Source organism: Taudactylus pleione, unplaced genomic scaffold (assembly GCF_031769625.1).
Source record: "Taudactylus pleione unplaced genomic scaffold, aTauple2 ptg000248l, whole genome shotgun sequence".
Taxonomy (NCBI): domain Eukaryota; kingdom Metazoa; phylum Chordata; class Amphibia; order Anura; family Myobatrachidae; genus Taudactylus; species Taudactylus pleione.
In genome coordinates this window covers 2249272-2266570 of record NW_028284650.1, presented here as the reverse complement: position 1 = coordinate 2266570, position 17299 = coordinate 2249272, and positions in this window count along the sequence as shown.

Below are 17299 nucleotides of genomic sequence, written 5' to 3'. Positions count from 1 at the left end.
GGAGCAGGTATTTCATCCATTTCTACTCTACACTCTCAATTTCTGGGTCTCCTGGAAAGGGCATCTGCTTCAATGTTAATAATGTCTGCTCTATGGGGGTCATTCAGACCCACTCGCAAGCGGCAGTACGCTCGCAAGTGGGTCGATGATCCTCACTACGCATGCGCACGACGGAGGGAGCTCCATCGTGCGCATGCGCGAGACCCGGACTGCGACAGCCAAGCTGTTGCTCCGGGTCTCGCACCAAAGGGGGCGTGCTGTCGATGTTGATTGACATGGGAACGCCTACCGTCTGAAGCCGGCCCCACTGACATCACTAGTGATGTCAGTGGGAGTGATTTTGGCTCTGATAGAGCCAAAATCACTCCAGGGCTTGTGGCAGGGAGACCCTACCGCAGGGTCTCCGTCGCAAGTCCGATGGTCGCAATGGTCAAGACCATCGCGACCATCTTTTTGGACGCTCGTATATGCTGTGGGTGGTGACCCACAGCTATACGAGCATCCAGGAGGATGCTCCATTTTAATGGAGGAGGGCCCTGATTCAGAGCGAGCGCTCTGGTCAGAGCGTCCGGCTCTGAATCAGGCCCTATATTTTAGACAAAAATCATAAATGTCTAATGCTGCCAGCCATCTATGATCATTGCTGTGTAATTTGGCTGTGGTTTGTACATATGTGAGGGGATTTTTTGTACATATGGACTTCAAACTTTACCCCATATAGGTATTCGTGTAATTTGTATATGATGGTCAATTTTTGTGCCAAGAATTCTAGCTTTTGCACAAGGTACATTTTTTTTTCACTTTGTGACAATCCCCTACTTACATACAAAACTAGACACAATTTATTTTGATGCACTTCATAATAATACCACTCCAAATCCTTCCAAAGAGACATCAATGTGAAGAGCAAAGGGCATGGCAGGATCTGCACAGATCAGTACAGGAGCATAGGTAAGACACATTTTAGACCTACAAATGCATTCTTGCATGACAGTGTCCCTCTATCATCAATTTTGTCAGCAGGATGGTATAAGTACTTTTCTCTCTATAGACTCATTTATTGTAGACACAAAATCCTAGAAATGATTTTAACTTCTTCAGGGTAAAAGGTCTTGCCTATTATCTCACAGCCTCTACTTTGCTTGGATCTATTGAAACACCATTGTGGTCCCAGGTACTTCAACAATGACTGGCATACTGTAACTTACATTTGTCCTGTGACAACTTTAGATCAATTGATCCAGCACTTTAATTAATCTATTACAGGTTGAGTCTCCCATATCCAAAATGCTTGGGACCAAGGCTATTTTGGATATCGGAATATTCCATATTTTGGAATAATTGCATACCATATTGAAATGTCTAAGGAATAGGGCCCAAATCTAAACACAGAAAGCATTTATGTATTATATACACCTTCTACACTCAGCCTGAAAGTAATTTTATACAATACTTTTAATAATTTTGTGACACAAACAAATTTTGTGTACATACATGAAATTCATTTATGTTTCATATACACCTTATACACACAGCCTATAAGTAATTTTATACTTTATTTTTAATAATTTTGTGCCTTAAACAAAGTTTGTATACATTGAACCATCAAAAATCAAAGGTTTCATTATCTCAGTCATGCTAAAAATATTCCGTATTTCGGAATATTTGGATATGGGATACTCAACCTGTATTATGTTCCTGCAGAGTATTTCTAAATATGCTGATGTCATCCAGATAAACCTATAACAGTTTGTTCCATTGTTCTTTGAAAAGTGGCAGGTTATCCATTAATACCATGAGACATTTTTTTCAGATGGGGCATATAAAGTACATTTTCTCTTGGTCATCTAGGTGCATAGGGATCTGATAGTATTAATTTTGCAGATTTAACACAAAGAACTAATTGCTCGCCTGTAAGCAATCTACTGCATATTTTATCTTAGGTACTGTATATTGATCTGGAATTATATTTTGATTCAATATCTGGTAGTTAATACACATTCTCATATCTCTGTTTTTTTCCTAGCCATCACTATTGTAGAAGCAAATGGCCTCTGTGACTCAATTATCAGTGGGGGCTTGTCTTTCATCCTAATTCGATGTGCCACTCCCAGACCAGATCTTCAGCCATTGGTATATTAATACACTGGTTCTAAATTTCCAATTGATCTTTCAGAACTATCATATCTTTATTAATATTTCATTCTTTTGGTTGTGATTCTGCTGTTGGGAATTTAGGATGAATAGAGGTTGACAAATGGTTGTTCCCTTACTCCCATACACCAATCAGCCAACGGTTTAAATAAATTTGTATTTGTTCCGAAGATATCCGTTATATCCCTCATTTAGTCAGAGACTCGGGACAAAGTAGTGGGAAAATTTGGTTATCCCAATGGGATGACACTTTACTACTATTGGGGAACTCTAAAGAAGTGTGAATATACCCTAAGTAAGAAAATTGCTGCTTGCTCAGCCCACTGATCACAAATTTAGTCAGGGGATATGGGGGGACTAGTAATACGTGAGTTTTATAAAATTACTTGATAACAAATGATACTTATGATCTGATGTCCAATAGCAGTAAGCACTTGAAGCTATTAATAAAAGATTTCACCAGTGTAGTAGGCCCCATCAAACTATCAGGGATAGAACTGCCCCACTGTGCACTCCCCATAGCACATACAGTTATTTGTCAGGGCCAGTGAGCTGTCCATGGGCCTCCCTCTCCCGTTTTCCGGAGACATGGAAACTTGCGAGGGCGATGATGTACTAAATCTAGGTATATTGCATGGTTGTTGACATTCCACAGCCTTATTCCCTGACATTCCAAATCTAAAACATCCTTTCAAAGACATGTTATCTTTCCAGTGGCTAACTCCTCTATTAGTCGATCCTCTTCTAGTTGATGAGCTACATTCTTCCTAGATGGAGATGGTCTGATCCAACGTCTGATCCAAGGACACACAAACACTGAACACATAAAATAAAGTTGGCACATATTCACAAATAATAAAGGGCAACACTAAAGACAGATATTAGGCAACGGCAAATGTTTTGCAAAATAAATATAAGGTCCAAGACAAACAAGGGCATAATTACAACACACACAGAAATCAATATTACAATTCACCGTGCTCCAACTATAATCTGCTCCTCAACTACACCCTCCTACACCTGTCTCCTTCTCAAACCCTATCAGAGAAAAAAATGCTGAAGTGACACTTATATAGCGCTAATGAGGCCAAATTCAGCTAATTTTTCAGACCAATGCCTACATTGGTTTCAAAGGCAACATGCTTCATGTAATGAACCTCGCATTTAAGTTTTTTGCGCCTTCTGACAGCAGCAAACCCGCAGTTTGTAACATGCGAGTTACGTGGCCACCTTATAACTCACATGCTTTTACATGCTGTGAATTATGGATCAAACTTGTAACACACTCACAGAGAGACTTGGCGATCGCAAACTTGCATAATAACTTCTACTGTATTACACTTACCCCTAAGTGATACACTAGAATATTTAGTACCAGTACCTCTACACACATGTTTAGTACCTAGAGTTAATACAGGTTTTATTTTAGATTATTATTACATCTGGCCAGACAAACATTGGTGCGCTTTATTATGAGAGTAACCCAGGTTCTCATGATTCCCTTCAGTGTGATAACTTAGGAATATCAGTAAATGGGCTATCACCGGCTCCTTAATATCTAACATTAGTTCTGGGGTAGTTTCCTTAGCATAGCCAGAACAATCATGCTATCTGTGTGTCACAAAACCGGGACTTACCCTGTCCGATGGTGCTTTACTAAAGTGGGCTGTCAATCCATTCCCTGTGGTTCATGGGTGCAGCCATGTTGTCGGTGATCAGGTGAGCACTAAAGTCCAGTCTCTGGCTGCTGCTGTGCTCAAATGACTGCCTCCGTCCATCCCTGACAAGAGCGCCCTATTTGAGACTGCACCTGAGACAAACACATCGTCAGAACAATGTGGTTCTTTACCTCTCTCTGAGCTCACTCACCAGTGAGTAAATACTACCTCCGATCCACTGCTGAAAATGTCCTGCTGACTACTGGAATCCTGCAAGACACTGCCTCTGAGTCTGCTCCCTCTACTCAGTACCTCTGGACTGGGCTGACAGGCTGTAGCAGAATAATGGTGATATAATTAGAATTCTACTCATGGGTTAGACCCATGTGGTAAATGCCTGGTGCCTTTAGAGTGGCCAGTGATACCTACAAGGCTCCCAGTCTGCCCCTGGAACCAATTGAGTAGAACTTAACCTCTTACCCTAAATGTTGGGAAAAAAAGCCAGAACCAGTGTATGAGAACTCAGGTATCAGAGCAGCGAGTAATTCAGGAATTTGTTAGCCCGTCTGGAATCTGCTAACAGATGCAACAGACCGATTATCAGAGCTGGGTCAGTGGAGCCTAAATCCTCAAGGAGGAATCTAAGTCCTGCACCCAGTCCCCAACAAACCAAATGAATGCTGTAGCAGAAACTCAGCAAGAACCCCAACACTGTAGGGGTGGACCCACAGTGCAACAACCACCATTCAAAATGATACCAATGGTATAGTGAGTAGTGAGTCCCAAAGCAAATCAGGAGCTGCAATGCTAAGTACAGTCAGGTCCATAAATATTGGGACATTGACAGAATTTTCAGATTTTGGCCTCTATTCACCATCACAATGGTTTTGAAATGAAACAAACAAGATGTGCTTTAACTGCAGACTTTCAGATTTAATTTGAGGGTAATTACATCCAAATCGGGTGAACGGTGTAGGAATTACAACAGTTTCAATATGTGCCTCCCACTTTTTAAGAGACCAAAAGTAATGGGACTATCAACTCAAAAGTTATTTCATGGACAGGTGTGAGCTATTCCCTCGTTATTTCATTATCAATTAAGCAGATAAAAGGTCTGGAGTTGATTCTAGGTGTGACATTTGCATTTGGAATCAGTTGCTATCAACTCTCAATATGAGATCCAAAGAGCTGTCAATATCAGTGAAGCAAGCCATCATTAGGCTGAAAAATCAAAACAAACCCATCAGAGAGATAGCAAAAACATTAGGTGTGGCCAAATCAACTGTTTGGAACATTCTTAAAAAGAAAGAACGCACCGGAGAGCTCAGCAACACCAAAAGACACGGAAGACCACGGTAAACAACTGTGGTGGATGACAAAATAATTATTTCCCTGGTGAAGAAAAACCCCTTCACAACAGTTGGCCAAATCAAGAACACTCTCCAGGAGGTAGATGTATATGTGTCAAAGTCAACAATCAAGAGAAGACTTCACAAGAGTGAATATAGAGGGTTAACCACAAGATGCAACCATTGGTGAGCCACAAAAACAGGAAGACCAGATTAGAGTTTCCAAACAACATCTAAAAAAGCCATTACAGTTCTGGAACAACATCCTATGGACAGATGAGACAAAGATCAACTTGTACCAGAGTGATGGGAAGAGAAGAGAAGGAAAGGAACTGCTCATGATCCAAAACATACCACCTCATCAGTGAAGCATGGTGGTGGTAGTGTCATGGCGTGGGCATGTATGGCTGTCAATGGAACTGGTTCCCTTGTATTTATTGATGATGTGACTGCTGACAAAAACAGTAGAATGTGAAGTGTTTCAGGCAATATTATATGCTCATATTCAGTCAAATACTTCAGAACTCATTGGACGGCGCTTCACAGTGCAGATGGACAATGACCTGAAGCATACTGCATAAGCAACCAAGGAGTTTTTTAAGGCTAAAAAGAGGAATGTTATGCAATGGCCAAGTCAGTCCCCTGACCTGAATCCGATTGAGCATGCATTTCACTTGATGAAGACAAAACTGAAGGGAAAATGCCCCAAGAACAAGCAGGAACTGAAGACATTTGCAGTAGAGGCCTGGCAGAGCATCACCAGGGATAAAACCCAGCGTCTGGTGATGTCTATGCGTTCCAGACTTCAGGCTGTAATTGCCCGCAAAGGATTTGCAACAAAGTATTAAAAAGTGAAAGTTAGATTTAGGATTGTTTTGTTTGTCCCATTACTTTTGACCCCTTAAAAAGTGGGAGGCACATATAGAAACCGTTGTAATTTCTACACCGATCACCTTATTTGGATGTAATTACCCTCAAATTAAATCTGAAAGTCTGCAGTTAAAGCAAATCTTGTTTGTTTCATTTCAAAGCCATTGTGGTGGTGAATAGAGGTCAAAATTTGAAAATTCTGTCAATGTCCCAATATTTATGGACCGACTGTATAAGCAATATAATCAGGGCCGGTTCTATAAGTACGCATGGTAAAGCGTCCGAATAGGGCGCCACATAGTGGAGGGCATCCTGGCTGCGACCATGCTAATTTAGTATTTAACACAAGGCAGCCAGTAGCTGAGCTCGAGATGGGGCGCAGGCAGACTGTGTTACTCACTGTAACAGCTGCCTGCGCAGCACCGCTGTTGGCTGTTCCGCTGCTCGGCAGACCCACCCCCTTTGCATGTAATGGGTGACTGACGCTGCACATTACGATTACATCATGCATACCAAAATTAGGGCTGGGGATGGGCGCCGCGTTTGTTTGATCGGGCAGCCCACCTCTGTTCTTTTTAAGTACAGGAGGGAAGACAACACTTCGCAGGGCACAAGTGGAGAACCGCAGATGGGACTCAGCAATCTCAGGCACATGCTCCGGCAGGACCCACCACCAATCTCCAATTGCAGAGGACTCCAGCAGAGACGGGAGCAACCAGGAGCCAGTTGCAGGAGAGCAACCGGGAGCAAGTTGCAGGAGAAAGGCACTGTGGAACAGTCACCGATGATCACATTTGAGGGGGCCAGTACCTCCAGCAGGGAGCATATATATCATACTTGCCTTCTTTTGAAAAAGCATTTCAGGGAGATTGTGAAAGTAGCACCTATGGGTGCGTGTTACAGTGGGCATGTACTGATAAATCTGAGAGGTGTGTCCTAAACCTGACTTACATCCAAATGTAAACCCAGCCCAAAAGCAGTTAGTAAGATCTGTTTGTTGATGAAAACACACTAATACTTTTCAGAAATTCATAGGGATCATTGTGCCTTATAATAACCAATGCAAGGAAATGAAACTAATGATCTCATTTGAATGTATATATCTCTGTTTTTTAATATAACAGCTTCATAATGGGGGTAAGGATGAAATGAGGGAGATTGCTAGAGTCTTCAAGGAGACAGAGAGATTGCTACTATTTCAGGGAGTCTCCCTGACAATGAGGGAGAGTTGGCAAGTATGATATATCTCCCTGTTCAGCAGAGCAGAAACTCTTTTGTGCTAAAGGGGAGAAGCATCCCACAATCAGGCAATGGTGCACTGGACCTGGGAAAACAGCAGTGTGAGTGACCCTCTTACAGTATTCTGTGAGCATGGCATTTATCATGGTCACCTGCCTGCTTGCTGCCATCTCAGCACCTCACGCAAAATGGGCAGCAGGGTTAAAAATGTTTTCTCCCACTGAAAAAATTATGTCTTTCCAAACAATTGATATGCTGAAATTAATTGAGATGCAAAATTTGTGTTCAATTCAGGAAAAGTCCATTTGGAAGTCCAAGGGATGTGGGCAAGAGTCCTCCAGGCTCTGGAGGGACGGACAAGGTAAACCAGTAGCCCCCAAGGCATATTACCCCAGCCTGACTGAGACAGCACACGGTCTGACTCATCTAGGAAAACAAGGTATGTGCAAGGTGGTGAGAGCATACTGGTGCACACCAGGTTTTTCTTCACAAGCAGAAAAGATAGCAATGTCCTGTCTGACCTGCTTGAGGAAGATCATAGGGAAAGTGATCCCTACCGAACCGTCCCACATTCCACCGACTGATGGACCTTTCCAGGTGATACAAATTGATTTCATCCAATTACCACCCTGCAGGAATCTTAAGTATGTATTAGTGTGCACTGATGTATTTTATAATTGGGTTGAGGCCTACCCAGCGGCCACTAATACTGCTGCGTTTACTGCCAAGAAAATAGTTCAGGAATTTGTATACAGGTACGGTATCCCTAAAATCATTGAGAGTGACAGGGGTACTCATTTCACAGGTGATGTTTTTCAAAATATGTATAAGCTGATGGGTATTAATAGCCGACTTCACACTCCCTACCGACTGCAAGCCAGTGCCAAGGTAGAGAGGATGAACGGGACTATTAAAAATAAGTTAAGTTAAATCATGGCAGAGACTGGACTAGGATGGCCAGAAGCGTTACCTTTGGTCCTACATAGCATAAGGACCACTCCTAGACCCCCTCTAAATCTGTCCCCATTTGAAATACTGGGCCTGATTCAGAGCCGGACGCTATTTGCGCTCGCTCTTTGCGGTCTGTTGACGCCTCTATGTCAGAGCGAGCAAATGAAATATGCACTCGCTATTTTGTAAAGACGCCCCCTGGCCGCTCGCATCCTACGTCATCTCCGCAATTTATTAGATTAATCGAGTACATCAAAAGGCGTCTGAACTGCTCGCAGTGCTTGTGGTTGGATTTTCCTACCTCAATCATGCGAACAGTTCAGACTAAGAGACAACCAAGTGACGTGGTCGATGACGCTGCTTTGTTAATTATGCACACCCTTAAAATGCCCGTTTTGACCGTTTGGCACGCCTGCTTTTGGATCTCCACTCCCCGTTTTCAAGCACCTTCCCCTGTTACCACCCACAAACGCCTCATCCTGTCACTCAAATTAGCAGGCACTCGCAATTTTGCGAACACACGTTTTCCGACCGCACTGACTTGTTGACGCATGCGCATTACGACCCATATGCAGATGTGCGAACATCGCTTGGAGCGAACGAGCAGCCGCTTACGAGCAGCTCTGAATCAGGCCCACTGTTCGGTAGACAACCTCATTTGATTATAAGTCCACAGGAAGACTTGAAGGGTAACAACGAGGTAACTGTAAAGTATCTTATATCAATGAGAAAGCAGTTAAAGCAACAGCAGCAGAAACTGAAATTGTTGTCCCATGATATGCCTGAAACTAACTGTCATGATGTTGAACCAGGAGAATATGTTATGATCAGAAATTTCTTGCGTTCAGGTTGTTTGACTGATCAGTGGGAAGGTCCGTACCAGGTGCTGCTGACAAGTACTACATCTTTGAAGGTGGCTGAGAGAGATACCTGGGTCCATTCCACTAACTGCAAAAAGATCAATCAACCGGTGGAGAAACAAGTCGGAGACAAGGCTGATGGCGTGGACCTGTCGCTCGCGAGCTTGTTCCGGGAGGATTGAAAAGGTCATAGTGAGATACCTGAACTAAGAGAAATTTGCAGGTCTTGTTGTGACAATGGACGGGCCTGCTGTGTTCATTTTCAAATTCTCTTTTAGAGTGTTCACCATCCTGGTTGGTTCGGGAATATCCAGTTTCTGTGATGGGAGACCGATTGAGGAAATGGGAGCTGATGGCAGTGCTGATGGAGTGGAGTCAGGAGGAGTGCAATGCGAATCAGGGGAGTGTCTGACCAATCTTAGTACTGTTATTGTTAAGAGAGCTGTCATTCCGGATACTCGGGGACGATGTGGAGGTTTATCGTCTGAAGATTCTTGTATTTGTGAGCTTTGTGGGTCCCTAGTTGATGAGAACTGTATCCAACGGTGCCAACCTAAATATAACCCATACTGGGGTGGGTATCCTTTAGAGGATTATCATAGCATGGTAGGCAAAGTGTTAAATCAAACTGATTTCTGGGTGTGTTCACATGTGCCACAGGGACAGCATAATGTAGGGTTGGTGCCATTTCCACTGAATAGCACGGAAATTTTAGAATTACAAAAAGGGAAAACATTGGATGGAAAATTTCTCTCATCCAAACCACCTCATTTCAAACTATATCAATTCCAAGTAGATAGATCACTTTTGTGTTTAAACATAACCAACTCCAATATACCCGGGAAAGTGACGGGGAATAACGAGACGATGACCTTCTCATAAAAAGCTGATGAGTTCATAAACCATGATCTGTTACGCTCAATTAAATCTAGTGGGAAACATTTTAGGTATCGGTATACATTGAGTTCCACCAAAGAAATTATTGGTAAGGTGCCAGATGGTTATGGTGCTAAAATAATACAGCCAGAAACTTGCATGTACCAGATGGAAGACCCAGAAATAGGATTGTTTGCAAGGGAAATGTGCTTAATGATAATGATGCATACCATTCCTTATGTTCTCTCTGATAATGTATATTTTATATGTGGAAGAAAAGCGTATAAGTGGCTCTCCCCGAGTTCCGAAGGTTTGTGTTACCTGGGAAGAGTAGTCCCAGAAGTTATGACCCTCACACATGTTGAAATGTTTGGTATACATAAAAACACACCATCACCATATCTTCACACACAATATGAACACAGAGGCAAACGAAATATGATACCTGTTGACGTGCACAAAGCCACTCAATTAATTAGTGAGGCAACTGGCTTTCAAGTTTTAGTCACATTGGATCCCACCAGGATTGCTCGGGGTACATTAAACTTTAGATATATTCAGGAACTTGCTAAATTGATAGATAATATCACCGAGATGTACAATGACACATTCAGGTATACAGGGAGAGAATTGCAAGCATACAAGAAAGAACTGCTGCAACACAGGCTAGTGTTAAATTATTTACATGCTGTTACTGGAGGGTATTGCGTAACGTTGGCCACATAATTTGGAGTAAAATGTTGCACCTATGTCACCAATGATACCAGCGACCCTAAGGAGATGATAGACCGGAATATGGATGAAATTCTGCAGCTAAAATGGGAATTTCATAAGAACCATAATGCTTCAGTGGCTGAAGTAGGGGAGAAGATAGAAGGATGGGTTTCATGGCTGAACCCAGTGAAATGGTTCTCAGGTCTAGGGGAATGGGTCCAGGAAGTGATCTCCAGCAAATCAAATTCTTAATCCTTATACTGATTGTCATCATAATAATTGGCATATGTGTCCGGTGTGTTCCTTTTGTGTTGAAGTGTGGAAAATGTAAAAATAGAGTAAAACGAAAGAACGAAATTATGATGGTGGTCAGTATGAATACAGAGGTAAATACAGAACTGCATTACAACCCTGAACTAGGAAATACCATCATTTAATGTATTATATTTAGACATGCATAGAATGTATTATTGAAATGTTATTTTTAAAAACACCTCAGATAATGTAAAGTCTAAATTCCCCTTCAAGACTGCCTTTATAGGACTGGTGTATCCCCACACCTTTCACATGATCTTCCAAGATCCGCGGTGTGCGTACAATAGTAGTTTTATGTCCCCACTCAGAGACACATTATTGATGGATTAAGAACCACCTTGTGCCATCCCATAATAACACTAAATAGTATATAAATGTAAGCCTAAATTATATTTTAAAATCAGATTGTGATAGCATGTTGTTCACTATCAAAGGGTGGACTGTCGAAGCTGGATTATTGGCTGAGACAAGATCAGTTTAATATTGAATCGCAGTGACACCATCTAACGACTGGCCGCAAGACGCCATCTTGGAAATTAGATTGCAAGACGCCATTGGTGAATGGCCGCCTAAGCACCATTTTAGATAAACTCACACTTTAGTACATGTGGCGATATTACTATTAGCATCATGCGATTGCATCTGTGACCATCGCTATAAGTTACGGCGATTCATCAAAAGCCCATTTTCATGACTTTACATAGTTTGGGTGCTCTGGATAAAGTGTATATTATTATAATTCCCCTAAAGGATATATTTCAGAAATGGCTGTACAGTATGTCAAAATTGGATTGCATTAGCTAAGCAGAGTAAATCACCACGTGACAACTAGCCTGTGTAGACAAGCTTCATGGACATAACGTCTGCTCTCACTCCAGGTGGCCCTGCTCGATTACAGCAAGAGGGTCGTTTGTAGCACCTTACATTAGCAGGCTTCCTACAATAAAATACCTTCAAAGCCAAGAGTGTTATCTGAGGTTTGGGTCTTGTAGCTGTGCTAATTTGCATTCACACAGGCCCTGGGAGAACAAAGATCAGTATTTGGAGCCTGAAAAGGGTGGGGGCTGCTGGGGCATGTGCAAGTCATGGAACTATAAGGCTCAGCATTCTATACCATTAGGTGTTCACTTGGTTTAAGTGAGATTTAAGTGCATCATTTCTCATACACACATTAATACGCACAATTGTGCTGTTAACTAGTCACATATTAGCGAATGCATAAGATCCTGTATGAAAACGCTGTTTATTAGCTTTATGCGCACGTATCTGCCCCAAGTTAACGAACGTCTTTACATCACACCCCGCATACTTACACATTACATATTCACATAAAGGGTTTAATAAGCTTTAAAGTATAAGATTTAAGTTAATTTAGCATAGATGCTGTGAAATAAAGATTATTTGGTAACTAAGGTTTTATACATGATAAGTAAGCCGTGATTGGTATTGTACTGATGCGTTCTCTTTCAACAGTATTCCGGTACCATCGGTGTGGAGATCGCATCATGCATTATCAACTTACGGACCGCAGAGACTTCAAGCAACAAAATGTACATTATATGAACAACTGTTAGGATGTTGTATGAGGCAGGAAACCAGAGACCCCCAGTTGTTAGAGGCTGGGTTGTGTCTATTTGAATCAACCTGTTAAATGCCTTGTAACATATGCCCTCTTCTTTAGGACCAATGGTATTAGCAACAAACTTCTCTATTGTGTTGTTTATTTCTGGGGGGTATAAATATGTTTGCTCTGACCCTGGGTTCCTAGGCTTTGTGCTGAATGCTGATTGACTAGGGGTTTCTTGCTGAGGCCTAACATCTGGACCAGAGAGTGCTGCGTATGTATAATAGTACTTGGGTCTGTATAATCTCTTTGCGCTAAGATTATATGAGGATCATAGCATGTAACTGCTGTACTTTTACCTGAATAATACTTTGTGCTTTAGAACCACACGTTCTAGGTCTGGAGTCTTTATTTACTGTATATCTGCATATGCAAATTAGCGTCATCCTTAGAGGTTAATAGGCAGGATATTAGAAAGTATAGGCAGGGGTATATAGAGGTTCAAAGGCAGTATCCTTAGCACTCACAAAGGGGATGTGTCACGAGTCACGTTGGCCTGGCCTTGCGGCATGCCCCCATCTGTTCCTGGTCCATCACTGCCATGATGGCCTTCCCTCCCCCTGATAACCTGTGTTCAGCGGCGTGGGTTTGAGAGCGGGGGTACTTCCCCCCTCTTAGAGTTGGCCCTGAGGCTATCGGCCCTTCTGGCATTTGCCAGAAGTGCTCCATGGCCATTCCGGCCCTGATGCTCTCTCACTTTCAGTCCACAGGGCAAAAGCTGTGATGAGTAGTATTTGGTAAGGTCACAGCTTTATTTGTGGTTTGGTTTCTATCTGTTTACAAAATCTTATCTATGTGGGGAATGGTACCACTCACAAATAGTATCAGAAATAAGAGGTCAAGAGACCGTGCTCTTGATCTCTTATTTCTGATACTATTCATGAGTGCTGCTTAGAGCATGCAGTGTATAAATGCCATGTGCATGCGCGCACCATCTATTCACAGGAGAGAGGGACAAAAATGGGATGTAGTTCATGGGTACGGCTTTTCCCACAAGATGATGATCCTTTAATTTTTTCGGGCGCAAATACAGAGGGGTCACCAAATAAAATATTTGTTTACCAAAAAATGTGAGCTAGGGCCGGCCCTGAATATAATGCAGTGCAGAAAGTAAACTGAAGTACAGTGAGGATAAAGGGCCTGATTCAGAGTTGGGAATAGAGAGAGAGATAACACTTAACTGTGTACCTGGACAAACCATGTTGCTATGCAAGGGGTGTAAATAATTTTTTTTTTGCATGTAGGGTCAATACTGGCTGCTTTTATATGTAGCCCACAAATGCTGCACAGCTTTATTATTACTCTACAATTTAGATGTCAGTTTGGAAACACTCCTCCCAAATCTAAATCTCTCTGCACATTTTAAATCTGCCCCACCTGCAATGCAGCATGGATTCACCAAGATGACCAGTTGAGAGAGATCTCTCTCTATTCCCAAGTCTGAATCAGGCCCAAAGATGTACTCAGGGGATTTACTAGTAAATTATGTCACTATGGCTGTAGACTTATCACATGAAGCACTAGGAAAGTCTTTGTAATACCCAGGAGACTTCAGAATACAACCAGGCTGGAATCACAAAATAATTCATAGACTTGAATGGAAGATGAACCACATAAGAACCAGAAGTTGCAGGTGTGCAGCCGGGATGGCACCAGAAGCTTGAATGAGTAGCCGGATTGGAACTGAAGACATGAACCAGAATGGGACCATGGGTAACATTAGAGTAAATGTAGTGGAACCAAAAACTTGAACTGGAATGGGACCGGAGGTAACAGCATAGCCAGAGTCAAACCAGGGACTTGAATTGGAATTGGACCGGTGTTAACAACAGAGTAGCAAGAGTGGAACCAGTGATTGAACACAGGCAGGTAAGTTGAAGACTGGAAGCAGGACACAGAAAAATACTGCATGTCAAAACAATTGGTACTTAGTCACTTTACTCACCAAGGTGAGCTTTTCTGTCCCAATTTGCTGTCAATCCATTCCCTGAGGTGCATTGGCGCAGCCATGTTGTCTCTGATCAAGTGAACATCAGTATCCAGTCTCTACTTCCCTAGATCCTAATATCTTCCCCAGCTGTCACTGCTGACATCTCTTCAGCTCCACTTCCTGTGCTGTGCCTCAGTCACAGCCAACCGAAGATCCACCAGATTAGCAGCAGAGCAATGTCCAGGGTTTATTGATGCTCTCCGGTACCACTACCCAACATTTCCTAGCAGGTACGCTAATGTGCTGTTAGATGTGCTCAGGCTTGTTGAAGTTGGAGAGTGCCACTGCGCATACTCCATGTTCCTGCAGGGAGGCTTCAAATGCCTAAACAAGATGGTCGCCGATCATACTTCTATGCATGCACGGCGCCATCTTGTCACTGTGTTAGAGCACCACAGTGGGAGACAGACATCTTCCACTTATCTCCAGACAGACCCAGAAATTGGCGCTGATCCATAAAGCCAGAGCCGCTATTGCCACTTGTACACTGCACTGCTATCCTGATACGTTCACCAGCTGGTGACCTGTTTACTCCACTCAATGCATAAGAGTCTATACAGCTGTACACTTTACATTGCTGCTGAATAAACCACCCCACTGGTTAAGAACTGGGCTGTTCGTTGACTCAGGACATCCGCTGGTGTGCCATACCACAGCCACCTGTACACACATATTCCAACAAGGTGCAACTGAAGCAACGTTCTCTCCACTATCTTATATATGGAGTCCAGTGGTGTCACAAGGGGGATGCCCGGGGTCCAGGCAGCACCCCATTGTCACCTGCCAAGGAATGACACCAAAGTGCCGACTCCTCCACAGTGACAGGAGCTGGGTGCTGCATTGTAGCATTACATGCAGCACTTGGCTCCTGACACAGTGAGTGAGCCGGCACTGCAAACAGACTGGTCCCAAGGTCAGTCTGCACCTCCGGGACTCCCCTGTAGAGATGACAACAAGGGTTCAGGCCGTGAGGTCACGCCCCCTGTCCACGAGTTCATGCCCCTACCCACGAGGCCACACCCCTTTTTTTGCAGGCGCATTACAGCCCTCCTCGCACCGGGTGTTTCCGTGGGGAGAGACACCACTGATGGGGTCTGCTCACATGTCAGGTTAATTTTCCTGCTCCTGGCATGCTCTCCTTCCAGTTCTTTCTGGCGTATACTATTCTAGTGCCATACATGTTCCATAAATTCTTGTAAGTTCCTGCGCATAAATCAATATTAGAGATGTGTGCGGACCCCGTGTTTTGGTTTTGGATCTGGATTCATCTACGTGTTTATGGTTTTGCAAAACCACCCTCACGTGTTTTGGTTTTGGATAAAAACTGATAAAAATCGTTAAAAACAGCTAAAATTTCTGAATACAAAACCTGAGTTTGTTTTTTAAATCCGAGTTTCGAGCCGACAACAGATCTGAACCGGGACTCCGGGCCCGATCAGACCCACTCGTTAGGCTGCGTTCGTATGCAGCTGGCCAATCTTCGCTATCTGCGCATGCGTAAAAGACGCAGTGTGTGCGCGAACCAGTCACTGTGATCGGGAAGCGATCACACGTTGAACTTATGTAGCAGGTTTTCTCTTTCAGTTACCTGCTACTATAAACTTCTATATTTCTTTTCCTTTAGTGCCTCCACCCAAGTCTTGTATTTCCTTATGCTATAACTGGAGTGGACTTGGGAACACCTCTGACTGTTAAGTAGTGGTTATATGTCGAGTTGTACCTTAATGTCAGACCTTTAACCTACCAATGACACTTATAAATATGCAGCAGCAATAATTCACTTCGATTTAACATCTATATTTATACTCAGGATTACACACAAATAGGTTACATAGTTTATTTTACTGCAACTCTCCATTCTGCAGAAGATGAGTTTGGTTAATGAGAAATGCATTAGTCATAACATTTTAAGAATAACATTCACACATTTATCAATTAAGCACGAAATCATCACAATATTACTTTATACAAATTACGTACCAATAACCAGTAACCTGTTTTCTTTAAATTTTTAAGAGATTACCCTCTCATATGCTGTGCTTATTAGTCAATGTGAATGGCCATGCTTGTTGGTGCACATATTAGTAGAGCAGTATGGAGTATAATTTTCTGAGATATTGGTGGCTTGAAAGAACATAATAGCACTTTACTTCCCATGTAGTCCTTAATCTAATACACTCAGCACAACAAACAGTACCACCTATCCGCTTCAATGCGATGTTAGTCTATGGACTGCTGAACTGCTGTCCTGTACTCATGCAGTATGCAGGGGCAGATTGGGATTGAAAACCAGCCCGGGAAATTTCTGCAAGCAGTCCTATTTGGCGCGGGTTGTTATGAGGGGGCGGGTACTATAGAGGGGGCGTTATTCCTCCTCATAGGGCCTGATTCTGAGTTGGATGCAACTATTATATATTATAAAATCAAAGCACAAGTAGGGGGTGCCACATTGTGCATCAAATCATAAAATAATTTATTGCAATCATAAAACACTTAAAAACGGCATGCGTACCAATATGCGGTTGAAACCACAACTAGTATAATAGATTCATACAGAGGGGATGTAGTTGACATCCCAGGGGTCAGGATGACTGCGCTCAGAATACCAGTGCCACTATCCAGACGGTAAGTATTAGGTTTAAGGTTAGGAGTTAGGCACTAGGGGGAGGGTTAGGGTTAGGCTGCGGGGGGAGGGCTAG